Raw genomic sequence first — 27259 nt, 5'->3', positions numbered from 1 at the left:
CCACTAAAGAATACTCAACACCTAGCACATCCTAGCCCTTCAGCCTTCTCCCTGTGCTTTTCATTTCTGTGCTACAACCCCCTTCTCCTAGCAGGAATACACACACATCCTTTACAAACACACCCACAAACATAGACACAGAAAGACAAATACACACTCACATATACACACATACACTTGCATACATTAGACACATACAGTACACACATTACACTCTATACTCACTATACTCACTATACACACACAAACACTACACATCCTACTGTACACACACACACACACACACACACACTACTCCCACACATACACATATACTACACACACACTACACATATTACACACACACACACACACACACACACACACACACACAGACACAAACACAGCACACAGACACAAACACACAGCAAGTACTACACATGCATTCTACACATACAAATTACACACACATACACGATGCAAACACTACATAAATATACAAACATAACCCAAACACACACTACACACTGCATATACATAGCCTAAACACACACTTACACACATTTTACATACTACATCCACACAGGATACACACACACACACAGGATACACACACACACACACACACTCACACACACACACACACACACACACACACACACACACACACACACACACACACACACACACAAACACACTCACACAAATTGGAGATAAACACAGACACACCCAACCAATTATGCTAAACATACAGTACACATCCTACACACCCCCTACGCATTCTATGAACATGATCACCAGCCCAAGCACCAGCGCCTTTACAGTCGCCATCAAGCAATTGCTAACTATGGCATAACAAATATGGCATAAGTTTAAGGCGTCGTCATATGTGGACGCGTGTCTTAAACTTATGCCATATTTAGTAACATCAGTGTCCGAGGCATTTTAGGTTGTGATGTGCTCCCTTTTGAGGACGTTAAAACCCCTAAAATCTCTCAGACACTAATATTACCCGGGTGTCGATCGCACTGTTGCTTAGGCACGCTCATTGTTGCTTACAACTATATTTCTTCTTTTTATTTTAAAGGGCTGCAGTGCCAACTTCTTGCCTTTCATTTTCAAAGAAAGCTTCTTGGTGGACTACCAGACCGTTTATGCATGAGACCCACGAGAGACCCCATCATGATGTTGGTGGCAATGTACCCACCAAAGTGTTGCACAGGACTGGTAACGAAACCAAAATGAATCCTAAGCTTATCTTCAAGATGTACTTCTTGGCTTCCACCTTCAGCAGGGAAACTTCCAGACCCACGGTCCTGGGTGAGGCTTTAGGAAAATGGGTAGACCGTGGCCAAATTGGCTGCAGGGAGCAGATTAATCATGCAATCCTGGGTTCTTTGTGGGAGTGAGGGTGGCAGTTTGTGGCCCTACCTAAAATCTCAGACTGTATGAATCTATGTGCTTAACAAGATGTCACAAGTAACTCGCGCATTTCCACAAACTTACTGCCTACTATGAAACACTTACAACCTAGCACATCATACAGCCATTCTGCTTTGTCATTTCTCTGTGCTTTTAATTTTTGCGGGTCCTAGCAAAGGTTTTGGCAGACAGCAGCGATAAAGCTGAGCTGGGCAGACTTGGAGTTTCAGAAATACCTACTGTAGCCTAGAATGGTAAATGTATGTCATCATGGCTCTCTAGATGTGAAAGGTTTCGTGTTCTCGATCAACCGACCATTGTTTACAGTTGATGATATAGGGACACCTGGTTTGGAGGCAGATGAAAACCTGACCAATAGGAGACATCTATGCTCCTCAGTACTGCTTTGAAAACACTGACTGGAACATGTTTAAGAAAGCTGCAACTTACGGTGACTTCACTGACCTGGAAAAGTACACGACATCAGCAACTAGTTACATACATTGTTTTTTACATTTTGATCATCAAGAAAGTAATATAAACTGATTTTGTATGTTTTATATGACAATACATTAGTAGTGTCAGAAAACCGCTTTTCAAAGCTCGTAAGTACGCTTTATATCAACATCAAGGTGCATGCAATTTAAAGGAATCATAATTTCCAACACATTCATGCATTCTGACATACATGTTGAAAAACTAATTTTTTGTTATTCTTTTTCACCATTTCAACAAAATAATATAAATTGATTTTATATCATTTATATGTCAATACATTAGTAGTGTCAGAAATCCGCTTTCCAGAGCTCGTACAGCGTTAAGAACATGGAAAACGCTTTATCGCAACACCAAGGTGCATGGAATATAAAGAGATCATAATTTCCAACACATTCATGCGTTCTGACATACATGATGAAAAACAAAATTTTTGTTATTGTTTTTCACATATTTACCATAAAAAAATAACATAAACTCATTTTGTATGTCTTATATGACAATACATTGGTAGTGTCAGAAAACCGCTTTCCAGAGATCGTACAGCGCTAAGAACACGGCAAACGATTTATCTCAACTCTAGGAGCATAACATTGATAGGAATAATATATTCCAACACATTCATGCATTCTGACATACATGATGAAAAACAAATTTTTAGTTATTATTTTTCACATTTTGATCATCAAAAAAGTAATATAAACTGATTTTGTATGTTCCTCCTATAGCGCTAAGAACACGGAAGAGCTTAATCTAAACATCAGGTCCTTAAAAAATGAACGGTTGAATGAAACGGTTTATCTGAACATCAGGTGCATAAAAGTGAAAGGAATTATACTTTCCAACACATTTGTGTTTTTTTGGCTTACATGTTAAGAAAAACAAAGTTTTTGTTATTGTTTTTCACATTTTGACCATCAAAAAAGTAATATAAACTGATTTTGTATGTTTTATATGACAATACATTAGTAGTACAACTGTAAGACAATAGCAAACGCTTTATCTCAACATCAGGTGCATAAAAGTGAAAGGAACCATACTTCCCAACACAATCATGCATTATGCAAACATGTTGAAAAACAACTTTTTGTAATTCTTTTTCAAAATTTTATTCTGAAAAATGCATATAAACTCATTTTGTATGTTATACTTGTTCATGCATTAGTTGTGTGACAAAACCGCTTCCCTGAGCTCGTATATCACATAAACCCACATCTGGATCTTCTAGATCTAATCGAACTGAACACTTTTGATTTGGTCATTGGCCTAACTAAACAGGAGATCAAGTAGTTACGTTATTTGCAAAAACCCACATTACATACACTACTTCACACACACACACACACACACACACACACACACACACACACACACATTCACACACACACACACAGTGAAATATTGTTCCTGCAAAATAACAGTAGATTACTGGCAGCACAGTTCCAACCACGGGGGGCGCACTCCAGTGTCTTCTTGTGTCAGTCCCAAGTCTGGATAAATGCAGAGGGTTGTGTCAGAAGGGGGCATCCGACGTAAAACATTTTCCATATTAATGATGCGAATGACAAATATAACTCCCATACCGGATCAGTTGTGGCCCGGGTTAACACCGACCACCACTGGTGCATACAGCGTGCCGGTGGAAATTGGGCCACTGTTGGTCAAAGAAGGAGAAGAGAAAGGAGTGTTAGAAAGAAGAGGAAAGGCAAGAGTTTAGAAGTGGTATTAGGGACTTTGAATGTTGGGACCATGACAGGGAAGAGAAGAGAGTTGGTTGATATGATCCCGAGAAGGATGGTGGATATACTGTGTGTCCAGGAGACCAGGTGGAAAGGTAGCAAGGCCAGAAGCTTAGGAGCAGGGTTCAAATTGTTTTACCATGGTGTGGATAGGAAAAAAAACAGAGTAGGAGTTATTCTGAGAAAGGAGTTTGTAAGGAATGTTCTAGAGGTGAAGAGAGTATCAGATAGGGTGATGTTGTCAGAGGTCGGCAGGAAGAAGAAGAGAGCTAAAGAAGCAGGACCCAAGTGCAGATTACAGCGCCAAAAAGGGACGTGGCACGTCGGCGGTTGAGCACTTTCATGTTTCGGGGGGAATCCCGATGACGTAATACAGGGTTGGAAAAACAGGTCTAAAAAATCCAGAAAAATCCGTCCGCGGAGCGTGAATCAAAAGGGAGCGAGCAGAGACGTTGTCGTGAACCAGTGCGAGAGTTCAAAGCCAATGAGTCAGTCAGCGAGGCAAAAATCCGAAACGGAAGCGAGCAGAGACGTAACCGTGAACCGAAGCGAAAGGTCAAAAACAGGCGGGAAACACACAGCGAACGAGATCCAAAAACAAGAGACTAGAAGCGAAAACCGAGAACAAGCGAGGTCAAAGACGGAAATAACTAACACGAAAAGAAATGCGAAAAAACTGGGCTCTTGAAGGCACGCAATAATCTGGCAGCGACCTTAAATGCCGGGAGAAATTAGTTTTGAATGGGATGACGGTGTGAAAAAGCATGACAGCCAGAAAACATGAGCACGTGTGAGAGCGAGAGGACATGACAGCGTGGGGAAAAAGGGGAGAAATAACGGCAGTTCAAGATGGCTGTTACGAACGCCTCTGCGCGTACCATGTTATGGGCCAATGAACCTAGGGGACATTTTACGTGAAATAGTTTTGAGGGGAATGTCTCGCGTGGCAAGCATTACTCTATCGATGATCATGTTTCTTGGGGCAGCCGAGCGTCGTCTGTCTGCTTGTTGCTTGAAGGTTTGTACTGATTTTAGGAGTTGGGAACGGGCTCTCTGCCAGGTCCTTTTACAGCGCCGCACAAAACTCTGTGCTGAAGGGACCGTAACCTCTTCTTTCTGAGAAGGAAACAGGGGTGGTTGATACCCCAAACAGCACTGAAAAGGAGACATTCTTGTAGATGAGGTGGGAAGGGAGTTGTGGGCGTATTCTACCAATGGGAGCATCCTGCTCCATGAAGTTGGATTCTGTGATGTTATGCACCTCAAAGCGGTTTCCAGTTTCTGGTTTGTTCTCTCTGTCTGCCCATTTGACTGAGGATGATAACCCGACGACAGGCTAGGCGTAGCACCGATGAGTCTGCAGAAGGCCTTCCAGAAGTGTGCAGAAAACTGGGGTCCCCTGTCAGAAACAATGTCAACAGGAAGTCCGTGGAGCCGAAAAACATGGAGGATGAGCAGCTCGGCAGTCTCCTTGACTGAAGGGAGTTTAGTCAGGGGGACGAAATGGGCGGATCTGGAGAAACGATCAACAATGGTCATAATGCAAGAGTTCCCCTCTGAAGTTGGAAATCCTGTAACGAAGTCAAGGGCGATGTGAGACCAAGGACGGTGAGGGATGGGGAGAGGTTGAAGGAAACCGGCTGGAGGTTGGTTGGGTGACTTGTTTCTTGAACACGCCTCGCATGCAGCCACGAATCCAAAAATGTCCTCCCTCATAGTTGCCCACCAGAAACGTTGCTGAATCAGGTACAAGGTAACTGCTTTGACTTTGGAAGGTTCCATCTGGATCTTGGAGGGAGAAATCACAAACCCCAGAAAAGAAGTGGATTTCTGGTGAAACTCACATTTTTCCGCCTTGACAAAAAGTTTGTTCTTAAGCAGCCTCTGTAATACCTGGCGAACGTGGGTAACATGTTCATCAAGAGAGCGAGAAAAGATTAAGATGTCGTCCAGGTAGACAAACACACACACATTCAAAAAGTCCCTTAAGACAAGAGGGCTTGAAAAACCACGGTGCAGCGTGCATTAGTTAGTCCAAAGGGTTTTTTGAGGTTTTGGGTAGCTGCCTCTTATCCGGTATAGGATCGATGGAACACTCTTGGCATCTCAGTGGTGAAAGAGTGGAAGTCCCTGCAGCATGGAGCCTGAGCATCCCACAGGGCCGTGCCCCATTCCCGGGCCCTACCAGAGAGTAGGGTGATGAGGTATGCGACTTTGGAGTGTTCAGTGGGGAAGGACAACGATTGCAGCTCTAAAACCAGGGAGAATTGAGACAAGAAGGAACGGCAGGTACCAGGATCGCCATCATAGGAAGGTGGGGCTGGTAGGCGGGGTTCATGAGTTTGCAAAGGAGCTGTCGCTGGAACAGCAGCAGGGGCCGGGGGCCGGGGGAACCGCCTGGAGGTGCTGAATTTGTGACGAAAGAGCAGCAAGGGAAACTGTAATGGTTTGAAGAGTCTGGTTGATGTTTTGGAGATCCTGCTGGTGAGAGCCCAACATGACACCCTGGCTCTCCAAAGCGGTTCTTAGCCTGTTTAGTTCTGCTGGGTCCATCTTGGCCAGATTATTCAGAGGCCGGCAGAAAGAAGAAGAGAGCTAAAGGAGCAGTACCCAAGTGCAGATTACAGCGCCAAAAAGGGGGCGTGGCACGTCTGAAAGAAGGTAGAAGGATGCTGAGGCTGGAACTACCAGGCAGGAGGTCTAGAGGAAGTATATTTATGGATGCATTGAGAGAGGACATAAAGTTAGTTGGTGTAAGAAAAGAGGATGCAGAGGACAGGGTTAGATGGAGGCAGATGATTCGCTGTGCCGACCCCTGAAAGGGAACAGCCGAAAGACAACAAGCTAGCAATCTACTTTAATTTTACAGTACTCATACTTTTAAATTACATTTTATTACTGTAAACATCAAACACAGTCTATTTCTGTATTTTATACAATTTACAGCAGAATTCTGGCAGCACAGACACCAGCAATAAACTGTAATTTCACAGTATACATCTAGTATTTATTTTACAGCAATTTTCTGTAAAAATGAAATGCGTAACTGATTATTCCAGATTAACTTTTATTTTCTCTGGTAATTAAACAAAGATATAATTTAGAATAATAAAATAACTCGAGATTTAAAATAAAAAAATCTACAATATAAATCTTATCATATTAAAAAATCCAAATAAAAGTAGAAAATGTGATTTATTTGATTGGCATTTGTCCATCTCGGAAGACAATGGTGTAGCATTTTGTAAGTCTACCTGCACCGCCGAGAATTGCTGTGCAGTCCGACCCAAGAGTGGCAGTCCCTGCCGCAATTGGTAAAGGTGAGGGCGGATGGCTGTTGTAACTGTTGTAGCCTCACACTGAGAGCTGCATGCAAGCTGCTCATGTCGGCTTGCTCCAGCACCTCGGTGTTGAGGATCCTATCCTGCCACTTGATCTGTAGTATGCGCCGCAGGCACCTCATGTGGAAGCTATTGAGTTGTCTCGCTACCATAGGGGAGAGTGCTGAGTACACAGGTTTGGTAGACACGCAGTCTGGTCTTCTCAGTGAGGCTGGAATTGTTCAACACTCGCTGGTTCAGTTCAGGCCATGTATGTGGCTGCCTTTGCGATTCTGCTGTGGATCTCCGGGTCGATAAACAGCGAGCCGAAGATATTGGACCCAAGATAGGTAAAGTTTCCGACAACCTCTAGGGTGTGTCCGTCAATGGTGATGTTTGGGGGAGTCACTGTGCCCTGAGCCATGACATTGGTCTTCTTCAGGCTGATGGTCAGTCCGAACTCCTTACACACGTGGGAAAGAAATGTGACAAGCTGCTGAAGTCCGTCTTCGGTGTGTGATGTCAAGGCTGGGTTGTCAGCGAAGAGCAGCTCATGGATAAGTACCTCTGTGACTTTGGCCTTGGCACGGAGACGGGATATGTTGTAGAGCTTGCCATCGGACCTGGTGAGGATGTAGACACCCTCGCTACAGTCCTTGAAGGCATACTGGAGGAGCATGGAGAAGTGGATGGCGAAGGACTACTGTTGATCGACCAGCACCGAAGCCACACTGGGACTCTGGATAGATGCGGGAAGCGAGGGCCTGCAGGTGGGCTGGAGCGACACATGCAAACACTTTGCCAAAGATGCTGAGAAGGGAGATGCCCCAGTAGTTGTTGCAGTCACTCTGATCACCTTTGTTTTTGATGGTGACGTCTCTCATGTCCTGGGGGGTAAAACCCTGATCCCAGCAGAGACAGAGGAGGTTGTGTAGTCGCTGTAGAAGGGCTGATTTTCCGCTCTTCAGGACCTCTGGAGGGATTCCGTCACTCCCAGGTGCTTTCCCACCGGCAAGGCAGTCGATGGCTTTGCTGAGCTCTTCCACAGTGGATGGGGTGTCTAACTCCTCCATAACTGGAAGGTCTGGGATGGCGTTGAGAGCAGTGTCTGTTACGATGTTCAACGTTGCGACCAGCTCGAGGTAGTGCTCGGTCCATCTGCTTTTCCTGGTCAGTGATGACTTCACCTGTCTTGGACGTGAGGGAGACGGTCTTGGAGGAGGTTGGGCCTATTGTCTTCTTGATGCCATTGTACATCCCTCTTGTGTTGCTTGTATCGGCAGCTGCCTGGATACTGCTACAGAGGTTCAGCCAGTAGGTGTTGACACAGTGACCGCGGTCTGCTGGGCTTTGCCCCTGGCAGTCCGTAGGGCTTGTAGTGTACTAGGACTGGGCTTGGCTTTGTAAGCCAGTAGGGCTTTCCTCTTAGCCTCAAGCACGGATTCCGTTTCTTCCCAGTGGGCCTCATACCGTCAGCGTTTCTCTCTTTCTTTCCGTAGGCACTAATGGCAGAGATGTACACGGCATCACAGCGACGTAGCCACTTAGCATCGATGGTGTTATCTGCTGTCACTCCCACTCTGAGAGCATCTTCCAGCCTGCTGATAAATTGCTGGATTTTCTCGGGGTTGCTGGCACAGCTGCTGTTGATGCTGTTATCGCAATGTAAATATCTATAAAATATACAATAAACACGTCAGAAATTATATAAAACAAAACATTTATTAAAAGTTAAAATCAAAAAATGAACTAAGGAACGAGCCACAAAAAAAAATCAGGTAAAGTGAAAACAATAGTCAGAGTTCTTAAATTGCATATTAGAGGCATGATTATGCCAATTAATATGCCAGAGTACCTGGCAATTTAGAAACTTTCTCTAGAATTGTCAAGCAACGATAACAACTCAGATAGGAAGGTAATATTCACACAGCATTGTCTAACAAAAACATGTTTCAACTTATTCCTAACATAACAACTTTTATAAAAAAAAATTTATTAGCCTCATATATAATTAAAAATCATTAACTATTTGATTAACTCTATACATAGTACCTGATCAATATAAATAATAGTATTTAATTATGTAGTTATAAATAACTATATAGATAGTAAATAACTTTAAACATGCAATATTTGATAAATTCTTCAACCATTATTTAAGGCCATGATAACTTCTGGGATTTTATGATGATGACACTGTTGTAATTAGCAGTTTTTAATACCAAAAATACACAAATATAATTTATTCACAAAAACACTCTGCTCCCTCACATTTTAAACATAAGCCATTAAAATTATATCCGTTAATAATGATGGTTAGCACATAAGATTAAATAATGAACACTATTTAACATTCAAAAGGCAATGTAAAACAATGTAAAACAATGTAATAAGGCTTGATGAGAGCAAAATCCATGAAAATATAAATGCTCGAGTTACTCACATGTCAGCACTGAATTAAGTTCTAAACACATTTTCACAAACTTGCTAAGAAGAAAATCATGCATTGCTTCTGGTAGTACAACCTTTATGAATTAAATACTTTCAAGACAATAAAGAAAAGGTTTTTAATTAATATTTAGTTTAATGGTGCAAATGTCGATAATTGCAGAGTTGAAGATAAAGGACTTCCTCGTGCGTCCTTTTCAGAATAAAAGCTTTATAAATAGGTAATGACGTTTGCAGCAAGTACACATATACATGACTGAACATTATTTTTTTAATTGCTGCTTCTAAAACTTATGTTTAAGATAACACAAAACAAATTACTTCAATAGAATAGTAATAATATTTGATTAGCTTTGCACTTATTAAGTCCAATCAGGTTCCAAAAAATACTGACTTGTCCCATTATTTAAAACATTAGCAAATAGGACTAGACCACAATGCATTGCAAAATACAGAAGACTACTGTTAAAAAGTGCAAGATATTTCCCAGAATACATTGTGTTCTACAGCACATTACTGTGTTAACAGCAATTTTGTTACAGTGCAGTGCCCACTCATACTACACATACACACACACACACACACACACACATGCACAAAAACATTCAAATGCCTGCATGTCTGGCCCTTGAATATCAAACTGAAAAATTTTCACTGAATACCATTTTCCTCACTCAACAGGAGGTTGGATATGTTGGGACAATTGAAAAATCAACACGCAATACACAGACACACACAAACACAACAGACACATTCTACAAACGAACACATACTACAAACAAACACATACTACACACACACACACACACACACAAACACAAACAGGTGGTTGGGCATGCTCATTGTTGCTTGTAACAATTTTACTTCTTTTTATTTTAAAAGGCCACAGGAATAACCTCTTGACTGATCAACCTTCAGAGGATAGTTCTTTGGGAACTCCTAGACCCAATGATCTGGGTGAGGCTCTAGGCCCTTAGGGCTTGCTCTGAGAACATGGGTCTGAGAACACTGCACCCAAATTGGCTGGAGGGAGCAGATTTATCATCTCCTTAAGAATAGGCGCTAACACAAACACAAACACACACACACACACACACACACACACATACACACACTGCTATCAATGGTGCACCAGAAAGACATGTCCAGAAATGACGATGCATGTCATATTTTTTTAAGAGGTCTTAGCGTGATGAACAGGCATGCAGGTTATGAGGTGCGCAAAAGTGGCGATGACACAAGTGCCTGGGCATCATTGCTTGTGACTATTTTCTTCTTTTTTTTAAAGGCTGAAGGGCCAATTTAGTTTTTATCCTTAAATCGGTCCTGGATGGACCACCAGAGTTCTGCACAGGAGCTTGAGGAGGTGTTCATCTTCATCGATTGGAGAGTGACCGGCGGTATGTACTTTCTAGGCTTCAAAGGTCAACGGGTGGTTCTTGGAGAATTCCTTAACCCACTGTTCTGGGTGAGACTTTGGCCTATGGAGGCTTGCTCTGAGAACATGGATAGATGGTAGCCAAGTTGGCTGCAGGGAGCAGATTGATCTTGCAATCCTAGGATCTTTTGGTGGGGAGAGGGGGAGTTTTTGGCCCTACCTTTTTAAGAATACCTCCTATAAAGTCCACCTGTTTGTAAAGGAGGTTGTGATTGATTCAGATAGATCAGACCCTATGACTCTATCTGCTCGACAAGATGTTCTGGGTGACAAGATGTTCTGCGGCTTACTATGGAACACTTACCACCTAGCACATCATACAGCATTTCAGACATTTCTACGTGCTTTTCATTTCTGTGGCACAAGGGTGTCTCCAAGCAAAGGTTGCAAAAGGCAGCCAGCAGCGATAGGCTGAGCCGGTCAGTTTCAGGAATACACACACACATCCTAAACACACAAAGACACACATACACACACACACACACACACACACGCACACACACAAACATATATACTACACCCTATACACATTATACACACAAACATACTACACACTTACCACAGACACAAACACTACACATTCTACACTCACACATAATACGGACAAACACTGCAAACAGAATCATTAAACATTTCATATTACAAACATATAAACACAGACTCACTACACACACACACACAAACTACACATACATATTGTACACTTACACAAATACACACACACACAGACTACACATACATATCCTGCTCAAACAATGACCTGCTCAAGCACCTGTGGCATTACAGGCGCCACCAAACCTGGTCCACATTGCACTGTAGGTGCGCCAGAAAGACACGTAAAGCCATGATTATGGCTTAAGTGTATGTCATATTTATGGTGTTGTAGGTGTTTATCTTTATCGACCACAGGGTGACCTGTGATACACAACCAAAATCAAATCCAATGTACCAATGTACATTCTTGCCTTCAACCTTCAGCAGGTGGTTATTGGGGAACTCCTAGACCCACTGTTCTGGGTTAGTCTCTGGGCCCTTTGCGCTTGCTTTGAGAGCATGGGTAGCTGCAGGGAGGAGACTTTTTTGGGAGGAGCCTACCTCCTTGAGAATATCTCCTATAAGTCCAACTATTGTGTGAAACACTGGGGAATGTGGTTGTGGGTGGTTCAGATAGCTTAGACTCTATGACTATATTTGCTCGACAAGATGGCATGAGTAACCCATGAATTTCTACAAATGTACTGCGGCCCACTAAGGAATATTCAACACCTAGCACATCCTAGCCCTTCAGGCTTTTTCCTGTGCTTTTCATTTCTGTGCTACAACCCCCTTCTCCAAGCAGTAATACACACACATCCTTTACAAACACACCCACAAACATAGACACAAACAGACAAATACACACTCACATAGACACAAATACACTTGCATGCATTACACACATACAGTAGACACATTACACTCTATACTCACTATACTCACTATACACAGACAAACACTACACATCCTCCTGTACACACACACACACATACACTGCTCCCACACATACACATATACTACACACACACTACACATATTACACACACACACACTGCACACAGACACACACACACACACACACACAGCAAAGTCCCAAACATGCATTCTACACATACGAATTACACAAATTAGAGATAAACACAGACCATTTATGCTAAACATACAGTACACATCCTACACATCCCCTAGGCATCCTATGAACATGATCACCAGCCCAAGCACCAGCGCCTTTACAGTCGCCATCAAGCAATCGCTAACTATGGCATAACAAATATGGCATAAGTTTAAGGCGTCGTCATATGTGGACACGTGTTCAACTATGACGATGTCTTAAACTTATGCCATATTTAGTAACATCAGTGTCCGAGGCATTTTAGGTTGTGATGTGCTCCCTTTTGAGGACGTTAAAACCCCTAAAATCTCTCAGACACTAATATTACCCGGGTGTCGATCGCACTGTTGCTTAGGCACGCTCATTGTTGCTTGCAACTATATTTCTTCTTTTTATTTTAAAAGGCTGCAGTGCCAACTTCTTGCCTTTCATCTTCAAAGAGAGCTTCTTGGTGGACTACCAGACCGTTTATGCATGAGACCCACGAGAGACCCCATCATGATGTTGGTGGCAATGTACCCACCAAAGTGTTGCACAGGACTGGTAACTGAGGTGGGGTTTATCTTCATCGACCAGAGAATGACTAGTGGTACGAAACCAAAATGAATCCTAAGCTTATCTTCAAGATGTACTTCTTGGCTTCCACCTTCAGCAGGAGGCTCTTGGGAAACTTCCAGACCCACGGTCCTGGGTGAGGCTTTAGGAAAATGGGTAGACCGTGGCCAAATTGGCTGCAGGGAGCAGATTAATCATGCAATCCTGGGTTCTTTGTGGGAGTGAGGGTGGCAGTTTGTGGCCCTACCTAAAATCTCAGACTGTATGAATCTATGTGCTTAACAAGATGTCACAAGTAACTCGCGCATTTCCACAAACTTACTGCCTACTATGAAATGTGCTTTTCATTTCTCTGTGCTTTTAATTTTTGCGGGTCCTAGCAAAGGTTTTGGCAGACAGCAGCGATAAAGCTGAGCTGGGCAGACTTGGAGTTTCAGAAATACCTACTGTAGCCTAGCATGGTAAATGTATGTCATCATGGCTCTCTAGATGTGAAAGGTTTCGTGTTCTTGATCAACGGACCATTGTTTACAGTTGATGATATAGGGACACCTGGTTTGGAGGCAGATGAAAACCTGACCAATAGAAGACATCTATGCTCCTCAGGACTGCTTTGAAAACACTGACTGGAACATGTTTAAGAAAGCTGCAACTTGGTGACTTCACTGACTTGGAAAAGTACACGACATCAGCAACTAGTTACATACATTGTTTTTCACATTTTGATCATCAAGAAAGTAATATAAACTTATTTTGTATGTTTTATATGACAATACATTAGTAGTTTCAGAAAACCGCTTTCCAGAGCTCGTAAGTACGCTTTATCTCAACATCAAGGTGCATGCAATTTAAAGGAATCATAATTTCCAACACATTCATGCATTCTGACATACATGTTGAAAAACAAATTTTTTGTTATTATTTTTCACATTTTTAACAAAATAATATAAACTGATTTTATATGTATTATATGACAATACATTAGTAGTGTCAGAAAACCTCTTTCCAGAGCTCGTACAGCGTTAAGAACATGGAAAAAGCTTTATCGCAACACCAAGGTGCATGGAATATAAAGAGATCATAATTTCCAACACATTCATGCGTTCTGACATACATGATGAAAAACTAAATTTTTGTTATTGTTTTTCACATATTTGCCATAAAAAATAACATAAACTCATTTTGTATGTCTTATATGACAATACATTGGTAGTATCATAAAACCGCTTTCCAGAGCTCGTTCAGCGCTAAGAAAACGGCAAACGATTTTTCTCAACCTTGGGAGCATAAAAGTGATAGGAATAATATATTCCATTACATTCATGCATTCTAGAATACATGTTGACAAACAAAGTTTTTGTTATTGTTTTTCACATTTGGACCATCAAATAAATAATATAGACTAATTTTGTATATTTTATATGACAATTCATGAGTAAGGTCAGAAAACCGCTTTCCTGAGTTCGTACAGCGTGAAGAACACAGCAAACGGTTTATCTGAACATCAGGTGCATAAAAGTGAAAGAAATAATACTTTCCAACACATTCATGCTTTCTGGCATACATGTTGAAAAACAAAGTTTTTGTTATTGTTTTTTAGATTTTGACCATGAAAAAAAATATATAAACTGATTTTGTATGTTTTATATGACAATACATTAGTAGTGTTGTTATTGTTTTTCAGATTTTGATCATCAAAAAAGTAATATAAACTGATTTTGTATGTTCCTCCTATAGCGCTAAGAACACGGAAGAGCTTAATCTAAACATCAGGTGCATAAAAGTGATAGGAATAATATATTCCAACACATTCATGCATTCTAGAATACATGTTGAAAAACAACATTTTTGTTATTGTCTTTCACACTTTGACCATCAAAAAATAATATAAACTCATTTGGAATGTTTTATATGACAATAAGTTAGTAGTGTCAGAAAACCGCTTTCCAGAGCTCGTACAGCGCTAAGAATATGGGAAACGCTTTATCTCAACATCAAGGTGTATGCAATTTAAAGGAATCATAATTGCCAACACATTCATGTATTCTGACATTCATGTTGCAAAACAAATTTTTAGTTATTGTTTTTCACATTTTGACCATGAAAAAAATAATATAATCTGATTTTGTATGTTTTATATGACAATAAATTAGTAGTGTCAGAAAACCGCTTTACTGAGCTCGTACAACGCTAAGAACACAGGAAACGGTTTGTCTCAACTTTAGGGGCATAAAAGTGATAGAAATAATATATTCCAACACATTCATGCATTTTGACATACATGTTAAAAAACAAATTTTTAGTTACTCTTTATCACATTTTGACCATCAAAAAATAATATAAACTGATTTTGTATGTTTTATATGACAATATATTAGTAGTGTCAGAAAACCGCTTTCCAGAGATCGTACAGCGCTAAGAACACGGCAAACGATTTTTCTCAACTCTAGGAGCATAACATTGATAGGAATAATATATTACAACATATTCATGCATTCTGACATACATGATGAAAAACAAGTTTTAGTTATTATTTTTTTACGTTTTGACCATCAAAAAATAATATAAACTGATTTTGTATGTTTTATATGACAATACATTTGTAGTGTCAGAAAACCGCTTTACTGAGCTCGTACAGCGCTAAGAACATGGCAAACTATTTATCTGAACATCAGGTGCATAAAAGTGAAAGAAATAATACTTTCCAACACGTTTATGCTTTCTTGCATACATGTTGAAAAACAACATTTTTGTTATTGTCTTTCACACTTTGACCATGAAAAAATAATATAAACTTGGAATGTTTTATATGAGAATAAATTAGTAGTGTCAGAAAACCGCTTTCCAGAGCTCGTACAGCGCTAAGAATATGGGTGCTTTATCTCAACATCAAGGTGCATGCAATTTAAAGGAATAATAATTGCCAACACATTCATGTATTCTGACATTCATGTTAAAAAACAAATTTTTTGTTATTGTTTTTCACATTTTGACCATAAAAAAGTGATATAAACTGATTTTGTACGTCTCATATGACAATACATTGGTAGTGTCAGAAAATCGCTTTCCTGAGCTCGTACAGCGCTAAGAACACAGCAAACGGTTTATCTGAACATCAGGTGCATAAAAGTAAAAGGAATCATACATTCGTATTTTCTGGCATACATGTTGAAAAACAAATTTTTTGTTATTATTTTTCACATTTTTAACAAAATAATATAAACTGATTTTATATGTATTATATGACAATACATTAGTAGTGTCAGAAAACCTCTTTCCAGAGCTCGTACAGCGTTAAGAACATGGAAAAAGCTTTATCGCAACACCAAGGTGCATGGAATATAAAGAGATCATAATTTCCAACACATTCATGCGTTCTGACATACATGATGAAAAACTAAATTTTTGTTATTGTTTTTCACATATTTGCCATAAAAAATAACATAAACTCATTTTGTATGTCTTATATGACAATACATTGGTAGTATCATAAAACCGCTTTCCAGAGCTCGTTCAGCGCTAAGAAAACGGCAAACGATTTTTCTCAACCTTGGGAGCATAAAAGTGATAGGAATAATATATTCCATTACATTCATGCATTCTAGAATACATGTTGACAAACAAAGTTTTTGTTATTGTTTTTCACATTTGGACCATCAAATAAATAATATAGACTAATTTTGTATATTTTATATGACAATTCATGAGTAAGGTCAGAAAACCGCTTTCCTGAGTTCGTACAGCGTGAAGAACACAGCAAACGGTTTATCTGAACATCAGGTGCATAAAAGTGAAAGAAATAATACTTTCCAACACATTCATGCTTTCTGGCATACATGTTGAAAAACAAAGTTTTTGTTATTGTTTTTTAGATTTTGACCATGAAAAAAAATATATAAACTGATTTTGTATGTTTTATATGACAATACATTAGTAGTGTTGTTATTGTTTTTCAGATTTTGATCATCAAAAAAGTAATATAAACTGATTTTGTATGTTCCTCCTATAGCGCTAAGAACACGGAAGAGCTTAATCTAAACATCAGGTGCATAAAAGTGATAGGAATAATATATTCCAACACATTCATGCATTCTAGAATACATGTTGAAAAACAACATTTTTGTTATTGTCTTTCACACTTTGACCATCAAAAAATAATATAAACTGATTTGGAATGTTTTATATGACAATAAGTTAGTAGTGTCAGAAAACCGCTTTCCAGAGCTCGTACAGCGCTAAGAATATGGGAAACGCTTTATCTCAACATCAAGGTGTATGCAATTTAAAGGAATCATAATTGCCAACACATTCATGTATTCTGACATTCATGTTGCAAAACAAATTTTTAGTTATTGTTTTTCACATTTTGACCATGAAAAAAATAATATAATCTGATTTTGTATGTTTTATATGACAATAAATTAGTAGTGTCAGAAAACCGCTTTCCAGAGATCGTACAGCGCTAAGAACACGGCAAACGATTTTTCTCAACTCTAGGAGCATAACATTGATAGGAATAATATATTACAACATATTCATGCATTCTGACATACATGATGAAAAACAAGTTTTAGTTATTATTTTTTTACGTTTTGACCATCAAAAAATAATATAAACTGATTTTGTATGTTTTATATGACAATACATTTGTAGTGTCAGAAAACCGCTTTACTGAGCTCGTACAGCGCTAAGAACATGGCAAACTATTTATCTGAACATCAGGTGCATAAAAGTGAAAGAAATAATACTTTCCAACACGTTTATGCTTTCTTGCATACATGTTGAAAAACAACATTTTTGTTATTGTCTTTCACACTTTGACCATGAAAAAATAATATAAACTTGGAATGTTTTATATGAGAATAAATTAGTAGTGTCAGAAAACCGCTTTCCAGAGCTCGTACAGCGCTAAGAATATGGGTGCTTTATCTCAACATCAAGGTGCATGCAATTTAAAGGAATAATAATTGCCAACACATTCATGTATTCTGACATTCATGTTAAAAAACAAATTTTTTGTTATTGTTTTTCACATTTTGACCATAAAAAAGTGATATAAACTGATTTTGTACGTCTCATATGACAATACATTGGTAGTGTCAGAAAATCGCTTTCCTGAGCTCGTACAGCGCTAAGAACACAGCAAACGGTTTATCTGAACATCAGGTGCATAAAAGTAAAAGGAATCATACATTCGTATTTTCTGGCATACATGTTGAAAAACAAATTTTTTGTTATTATTTTTCACATTTTTAACAAAATAATATAAACTGATTTTATATGTATTATATGACAATACATTAGTAGTGTCAGAAAACCTCTTTCCAGAGCTCGTACAGCGTTAAGAACATGGAAAAAGCTTTATCGCAACACCAAGGTGCATGGAATATAAAGAGATCATAATTTCCAACACATTCATGCGTTCTGACATACATGATGAAAAACTAAATTTTTGTTATTGTTTTTCACATATTTGCCATAAAAAATAACATAAACTCATTTTGTATGTCTTATATGACAATACATTGGTAGTATCATAAAACCGCTTTCCAGAGCTCGTTCAGCGCTAAGAAAACGGCAAACGATTTTTCTCAACCTTGGGAGCATAAAAGTGATAGGAATAATATATTCCATTACATTCATGCATTCTAGAATACATGTTGACAAACAAAGTTTTTGTTATTGTTTTTCACATTTGGACCATCAAATAAATAATATAGACTAATTTTGTATATTTTATATGACAATTCATGAGTAAGGTCAGAAAACCGCTTTCCTGAGTTCGTACAGCGTGAAGAACACAGCAAACGGTTTATCTGAACATCAGGTGCATAAAAGTGAAAGAAATAATACTTTCCAACACATTCATGCTTTCTGGCATACATGTTGAAAAACAAAGTTTTTGTTATTGTTTTTTAGATTTTGACCATGAAAAAAAATATATAAACTGATTTTGTATGTTTTATATGACAATACATTAGTAGTGTTGTTATTGTTTTTCAGATTTTGATCATCAAAAAAGTAATATAAACTGATTTTGTATGTTCCTCCTATAGCGCTAAGAACACGGAAGAGCTTAATCTAAACATCAGGTGCATAAAAGTGATAGGAATAATATATTCCAACACATTCATGCATTCTAGAATACATGTTGAAAAACAACATTTTTGTTATTGTCTTTCACACTTTGACCATCAAAAAATAATATAAACTGATTTGGAATGTTTTATATGACAATAAGTTAGTAGTGTCAGAAAACCGCTTTCCAGAGCTCGTACAGCGCTAAGAATATGGGAAACGCTTTATCTCAACATCAAGGTGTATGCAATTTAAAGGAATCATAATTGCCAACACATTCATGTATTCTGACATTCATGTTGCAAAACAAATTTTTAGTTATTGTTTTTCACATTTTGACCATGAAAAAAATAATATAATCTGATTTTGTATGTTTTATATGACAATAAATTAGTAGTGTCAGAAAACCGCTTTCCAGAGATCGTACAGCGCTAAGAACACGGCAAACGATTTTTCTCAACTCTAGGAGCATAACATTGATAGGAATAATATATTACAACATATTCATGCATTCTGACATACATGATGAAAAACAAGTTTTAGTTATTATTTTTTTACGTTTTGACCATCAAAAAATAATATAAACTGATTTTGTATGTTTTATATGACAATACATTTGTAGTGTCAGAAAACCGCTTTACTGAGCTCGTACAGCGCTAAGAACATGGCAAACTATTTATCTGAACATCAGGTGCATAAAAGTGAAAGAAATAATACTTTCCAACACGTTTATGCTTTCTTGCATACATGTTGAAAAACAACATTTTTGTTATTGTCTTTCACACTTTGACCATGAAAAAATAATATAAACTTGGAATGTTTTATATGAGAATAAATTAGTAGTGTCAGAAAACCGCTTTCCAGAGCTCGTACAGCGCTAAGAATATGGGTGCTTTATCTCAACATCAAGGTGCATGCAATTTAAAGGAATAATAATTTCCAACACATTCATGTATTCTGACATTCATGTTGAAAAACAAATTTTTAGTTATTGTTTTTCACATTTTGACCATAAAAAAATGATATAAACTGATTTTGTATGTCTCATATGACATTACATAGGTAGTGTCAGAAAACCGCTTTCCTGAGCTCGGTCAGCGCTAAGAACACAGCAAACGGTTTATCTGAACATCAGGTGCATAAAAGTAAAAGGAATCATACATTCATATTTTCTGGCATACATGTTGAAAAACAATTTTTTTGTTATTGTTTTTCACATTTTGACCATAAAAAAATTATATAAAGTGACTTTGTTTGCCTCATATGACAGTACAATGGTAGTGTCAGACAACCGCTTTACTGAGCTTGTACAACGCTAAGAACACAGCAAACGGTTTGTCTCAACTATAGGAGCATAAAAGTGAATAATATGAAATGATTTTGTATGTTTTATATGACAATACTTTAGAAGTCTCAGAAAACTGCCTTTCTGTGCCAGTACAGCTCTAAGAACACGGCAAACGCTTTATTTCAACTTCAAAGTGCATGCAATTTAAAGGAATCATAATTTCCAACACATTCATGCATTCAAGAAAACATGTTGACAAACAAAGTTTTTGTTATTGTTTTTCACATTTGGACCATCAAATAAATAATATAAACTAATTTTGTATATTTTATATGACAATTCATGAGTAATGTCAGAAAACCGCTTTCCTGAGTTCGTACAGCGCTAAGAACACAGCAAACGGTTTATCTGAACATCAGGTGCATAAAAGTGAAAGGAATCATACATTCATGTTTTCTGGCATTCATGTTGAACAACAAATTTTTATTTATTGTTTTTCACATTATGACCATAAAAAAATGATATAAACTGATTTTGTATGTTTTATATGACAATACATTAGTAGTGTCAGAAAACCTCTTTCCAGAGCTCGTACAGCGCTAAGAACTTGGCAAACGATTTATTTCAACTTTAGGAGCCTAAAAGTGATAGGAATAATATATTCCAACATATTCATGCATTTTAGAATACATGTTAAAAAACAACATTTTTGTTATTGTCTTTCACACTTTGACCATGAAAAAATAATATAAACTTGGAATGTTTTATATGACAATAAATTAATAGTGTCAGAAAACCGCTTTCCAGAGCTCGTACAGCGCTAAGAATATGGGTGCTTTATCTCAACATCAAGGTGCATGCAATTTAAAGGAATAACAATTGCCAACACATTCATGTATTCTGACATTCATGTTGAAAAACAAATTTTTTGTTATTGTTTTTCACATTTTGACCATAAAAAAATGATATAAACTCATTTTGTATGTCTCATATGACAATACATTGGTAGTGTCAGAAAACCGCTTTCCTGAGCTTGTACAACGCTAAGAACACAGCAAACGGTTTGTCTCAACTGTAGGAGCATAAAAGTGAATAATATGAAATGATTTTTTATGTTTTATATGACAATACTTTAGAAGTGTCAGAAAACTGCATTTCTGTGCCAGCACAGCTCTAAGAACACGGCAAACGCTTAATTTAACTTTAAGGTGCATGCAATTTAAAGGAATCATAATTTCCAACACATTCATGCATTCAAGAAAACATGTTGACAAACAAAGTTTTTGTTATTGTTTTTCACATTTGGACCATCAAATAAATAATATAAACTAATTTTGTATATTTTATATGACAATTCATGAGTAATGTCATAAAATCGCTTTCCTGAGTTCGTACAGCGCTAAGAACACAGCAAACGGTTTATCTGAACATCAGGTGCATAAAAGTGAAAGGAATCATACATTCATGTTTTCTGGCATACATGTTGAAAAACAATTTTTTTGTTATTGTTTTTCACATTTTGACCATAAAAAATGATACAAACTGATTTTGTATGTCTTATATGACAATACATTAGTAGTTTCAGAAAACCGCTTTACTGAGCTTGTACAACGCTAAGAACACAGCAAACGGTTTGTCTCAACTTTAGGAGCATAAAAGTGATAGGAATAATATATTCCAACACATTCATGCATTCTGACATACACGTTGAAAAACAAATTTTTAGTTATTCGTTATCACATTTTGACCATCAAAAAATAATATAAACTGATTTTGTATGTTTTTTATGACAATACATGAGTAATGTCAGAAAACCGCTATACTTAGCTCATACAGCGCTAAGAACACGACAAACGGTTTATCTGAACATCATGTGCATAAAAGTAAAAGAAATAATACTTTCCAACACGTTTATGCTTTCTTGCATACATGTTGAAAAACAAAGTTTTTGGTATTGTTTTTCAGATTTTGACCATGAAAAAAAATATATAAACTGATTTCGTATGTTTGATACGTATATAGTGTCAGAAAACCGCTTTCCAGAGATCATACAGCGCTAAGAACACGGCAAACAATTTATCTCAACTCTAGAAGCATAACATTGATAGGAATAATATAATACAACACATTCATGCATTCTGACATACTTGATGAAAAACAAGTTTTAGTTATTATTTTTTACGTTTTGACCATCAAATAAATTATATAAACTAATTTTGTATATTTTATATGACAATTCATGAGTAATGTCAGAAAATCGCTTTCTTGAGTATTGTTTTTCACATGTTTACCTTAAAAAAAATAACATAAACTTATTTTGTATGTCTTATATGACAATACATTGGTAGTGTCAGAAAACCGCTTTACTGAACTCGTACAACGCTAAGAACACAGCAAACGGTTTGTCTCAACTATAGGAGCATAAAAGTGAATAATATAAAATGATTTTGTATGTTTTATATGACAATACATTAGAAGTGTCAGAAAACTGCCTTTCTGTGCCAGTACAGCTCTCCGAACATGGCAAACACTTTATTTCAACTTCAAAGTGCATGCAATTTAAAGGAATCATAATTTCCAACACATTCATGCATTCTAGAATACATGTTGAAAAACAACATTTTTGTTATTGTTTTTTACATTTTGACCATGAAAGAATGACAATGACAATTCATGAGTAATGTCAGAAAATCGCTTTCCTGAGTCTTGTTTTTCACACGTTTACCATAAAAAAAAAAACCATAAACTTATTTTGTATGTCTTATTTGACAAAACATTGGTAGTGTCAGAAAACCGCTTTACTGAGCTTGTACAACTCTAAGAACACAGCAAACGGTTTGTCTCAACTATAGGAGCAAATAAGTGAATAATATAAACTGATTTTGTATGATTTATATGACAATACATTAGTGGTGTCAGAAAACTGTTTTCCTGTGCCAGTACCGCTCTTAGAACACGGCAAACGTTTTATTTCAACTTCAAGGTGCATACAATTTAAAGGAATCATAATTTCCAACACATTCATGCATTCAAGAATACACGTTAAAAAACAAATTTTTAGATATTTTTCTAACATTTTGACCATCAAAAAAGTAATATGAACTGATTTTGTATGTTTTGTATGACAATACATTAGTAGTGTCAGAAAACCGCTTTCCAGAGATCGTATAGCTCTAAGAACATGGGAAACGCTTTATCTTAACATCAAGGTGAATGCAATTTGCAATTTAAAGGAATCATAATTTCCAACACATTTATGCATTCTGACATACATGTTGAAAAACACATTTTTAGTTATTGTTTTTCACATTTTGACCATTAAATAAATAATATAAACTAATTTTGTATATTTTATATGACAATTCATGAGTAATGTCAGAAAACCGCTTTCCTGAGTTCGTACTACACGGAAAACGATTTGTCTCAACTTTAGGAGCATAAAAGTGAAAGGAACCATACTTCCTGACACATTCATGCATTATGCAAACATATTAAAAACTACTTTTTGTAATTCTTTTTCAACTTTTCATTCTGAAAAATGCATATGAACTCATTTTGTATGTTATACTTGTTCATGCATTAGTTGTGTGACAAAACCGCTTCCCTGAGCTCGTATATCACATAAACCCACATCTGGATCTTCTAGATCTAATCGAACTGAACACTTTTGACTTGGTCATTGGCCTAACTAAACAGGAGATCAAATAGTTAGGTCATTTGCAAAACCCACATTACATACACTACTTCACACACGCACACACACACACACACACACACACAGTAAAAGATTGTTCCTGTAAAATAACAGTAGATTACTGGCAGTACAGTTCCAACCACGGGGGGCGCAATCCAGTGTCTTCTTGTGTCAGTCCCAAGTCTGGTTAAATGCAGAGGGTTGTGTCAGAAGGGGGCATCCGACGTAAAACATTTGCCAAATGAATGATGCGAATGACAAATATAACTCCCATACCGGATCGGTTGTGGCCCTGGTTAACACCGACCGCCACTGGTGCATACAGCGTGCCGGTGGAAATTGGGCTACTGTTAGTAGTACTCTGATCTGAAGCTAGGACTGTTAAATATTAGATCTCTCGCATCTAAAGCAGTTGTTATTAACGAAACTATCACAGACCAGGAGTTTGATATATTATGTTTAACTGAAACCTGGATTAAACAGGACGAGTATGTAGCGCTAAATGAAGCTAGTCCTCCTGGATACAGCTACATAAACCAGCCTCGGTCAACTGGTAGAGGAGGAGGCGTCGCAGTTATTTACAACGATAATCTGGCTATCGTACAAAAACACAGATTTAAATTTAATGCATTTGAAATTCTCTATAGTAACATAAAGTCAGCTCAGACGATTCCGCTAATCATCATTTACAGACCCCCAGGGCCGTACTCTGAATTTCTCTGTGAATTTGCAGATTTCCTTTTAAACCTTGTCGTTTCCATAGACAAAGCGTTAATTACTGAAGATTTTAATATTCATTTTGAGAATCCAGAAGACCCTCTGAGAACAGCATTTATGTCCATACTGGACTCAGTAGGAGTAAATCAGTGTGTAGTAGGACCCACTCATAAAGCAGGTCACACTTTGGACTTAATATTATCCTTCGGATTAAGTATAAGAAACATAATTACAATTCCACAGTCTGAAGTTATATCAGATCACTGTCTTGTCTTGATTAAAGTGTCTCATAGTACTAATGTACGCACAGCACCGCGTTACCGCCTTAAACGTACATTCAAATCAAATACCACAGAGAGCTTTATCGATAATCTTCCAGAATTATCAACCTTGATTGGATCGCCTTTTGATTCCACAGAACTCGATCAAGCGACTGAATATCTAGAGTCAACACTTTGTTATAGTTTAGATAATATAGCTCCAGTTAAAAGAAAAATGATTAGAGATAAGAAACTCGCTCCTTGGTATAACAATCACACACGCACTCTAAAACAAACCGCTCGAAAATTAGAACGCAAATGGCGTCAAACTAAATTGCTAGTTTTCCAAATAGCATGGAAGGAGAGCATCCTGAATTATAGAAGAGCTCTCAGTGCTGCTAGGTCAATGTATATCTCCACTCTTATAGAAAATAACAAAAATAATCCTAGATTTTTATTTAATACAATAGCTAATTTAACTAAAACCAAGACCACTGCAGAAATCTCCACAACAACAACATACAGTAGTGAGGATTTCATGAACTTTTTCAATAACAAAATCATAAATATTAGGCAAAAAATTTAGGCTTTAAAACCAGACAATTTAAGTGATAAAGATGAACCTAGAATACTTTACTCCTCTTGAAGCGAGAGAACTAATTTCATCTCCTCTTCAAAATCGTCAACCTGTGAATTAGATCCTATACCGACACATTTTCTCAAGCAGATAGTTCCAGCAATGACAGAACCCCTGTTAAAAGTAATTAACTGTTTACTCAGCAGTGGGTATGTTCCTAAATCCCTTTAAATTAGCAGTTATTACAGATGTGGCCATTAAGACTGCGCGTGTTTTCCTGCGAGACGCCGCAATTTAGCGCGCGGCGGGCCGCGACTTGCCGTGAGCAACATTCGGGAATTTAAATAAATGTGTTGTGCTTCACTGAATATCCGCCAGATGGCGCATGGAAGGACTTTATCTAAAAGCCGGACCAAGTATAATGAAGAATTGGGTATAATTACTTAGCCTAAAACAATATTGTTTCCAATGCTGAAGCAAACATGAATTTTATTTTGCTTTACAACAGATCTTTCATGATGAATGTTTGTATATGTGCTTCATATCATTTTCCTAATAATGAAATGAGCTGCCCAAATTCATGCTTTAAAATTCTTAATAAGTTTCTTATATATTTTTTGTAATGTTTTAACAGGGACAAAACAGGGAAAGACATGGCAATGTCTCGGTTTAAATGGTGTTAAAATTAATTTAATTTCCTAATAGTAGGCTATCTGATAGACTTAACTATGCGAATGTCCTGATTCGTGAATATGCCAAACATATCTTATTTAAAACGTAATGCAACCATTTCCATACCGGATCGGTTGTGGCCCGGGTTAACAACGACCGCCACAGGGTGCTGGTGGAAATTGGGCTACTGTTGGTCGAAGAAGGAGAGGAGGAAGGCGTGTTCGAAAGCAGAGAGAGAAGAGGAAAGGCAAGAGTTTAGGAGTGATAGTAGGGACTTTGAATGTTGGGACTATGACAGGGAAGGGAAAAGAGTTATATGATGCAGAGAAGGAAGGTGGATATACTGTGTGTCCAGGAGACCAGGTGGAAAGGTAGCAAGGCCAGAAGCTTAGGATCAGGGTTCAAATTGTTTTACCATGGTGTGGATAGAAAAAGAAATGGAGTAGGAGTTATTCTAAAAGAGGAGTTTGTAAGGAATGTTCTAGAGGTGAAGAGAGTACCAGATAGGGTGATAAGTCTGAAGCTGGAAATTGAAGGTATAATGTTCAATGTTGTTAGTGGTTATGCCCCACAGGTAGGATGTGAGTTAAAAGAGAAGTTGAAATTCTGGAGTGAGTTAGTTAAAGTGATGCAGAGCATCCCCAAAGGAGAAAGAGTGGTGATCGGTGCAGACTTTAATGGACATGTTGGGGAAGGGAACAGTGGTGATGAAAATGTGATGGGCAGGTTTGGTCTTCAGGACAGGAATGTAGAAGGACAGATGGTGGTGGACTTTGCAAAGAGGATGGAAATGGCAGTAGTTAATACTTTCTTTCAGAAGAGGCAGGAACATAGGGTGACATATAAGAGTGGAGAAAGAAGCACTCAGGTGGACTACATCTTGTGTCGACGTTGTAACCTGAAAGAGATTAGTGACTGCAAAGTGTTGG

Source organism: Clarias gariepinus, chromosome 7 (genome assembly GCF_024256425.1).
Source record: "Clarias gariepinus isolate MV-2021 ecotype Netherlands chromosome 7, CGAR_prim_01v2, whole genome shotgun sequence".
NCBI lineage: Eukaryota > Metazoa > Chordata > Actinopteri > Siluriformes > Clariidae > Clarias > Clarias gariepinus.
The sequence above is the reverse complement of the archived record's forward strand: the minus strand, read 5'-3'. Positions refer to the sequence as shown.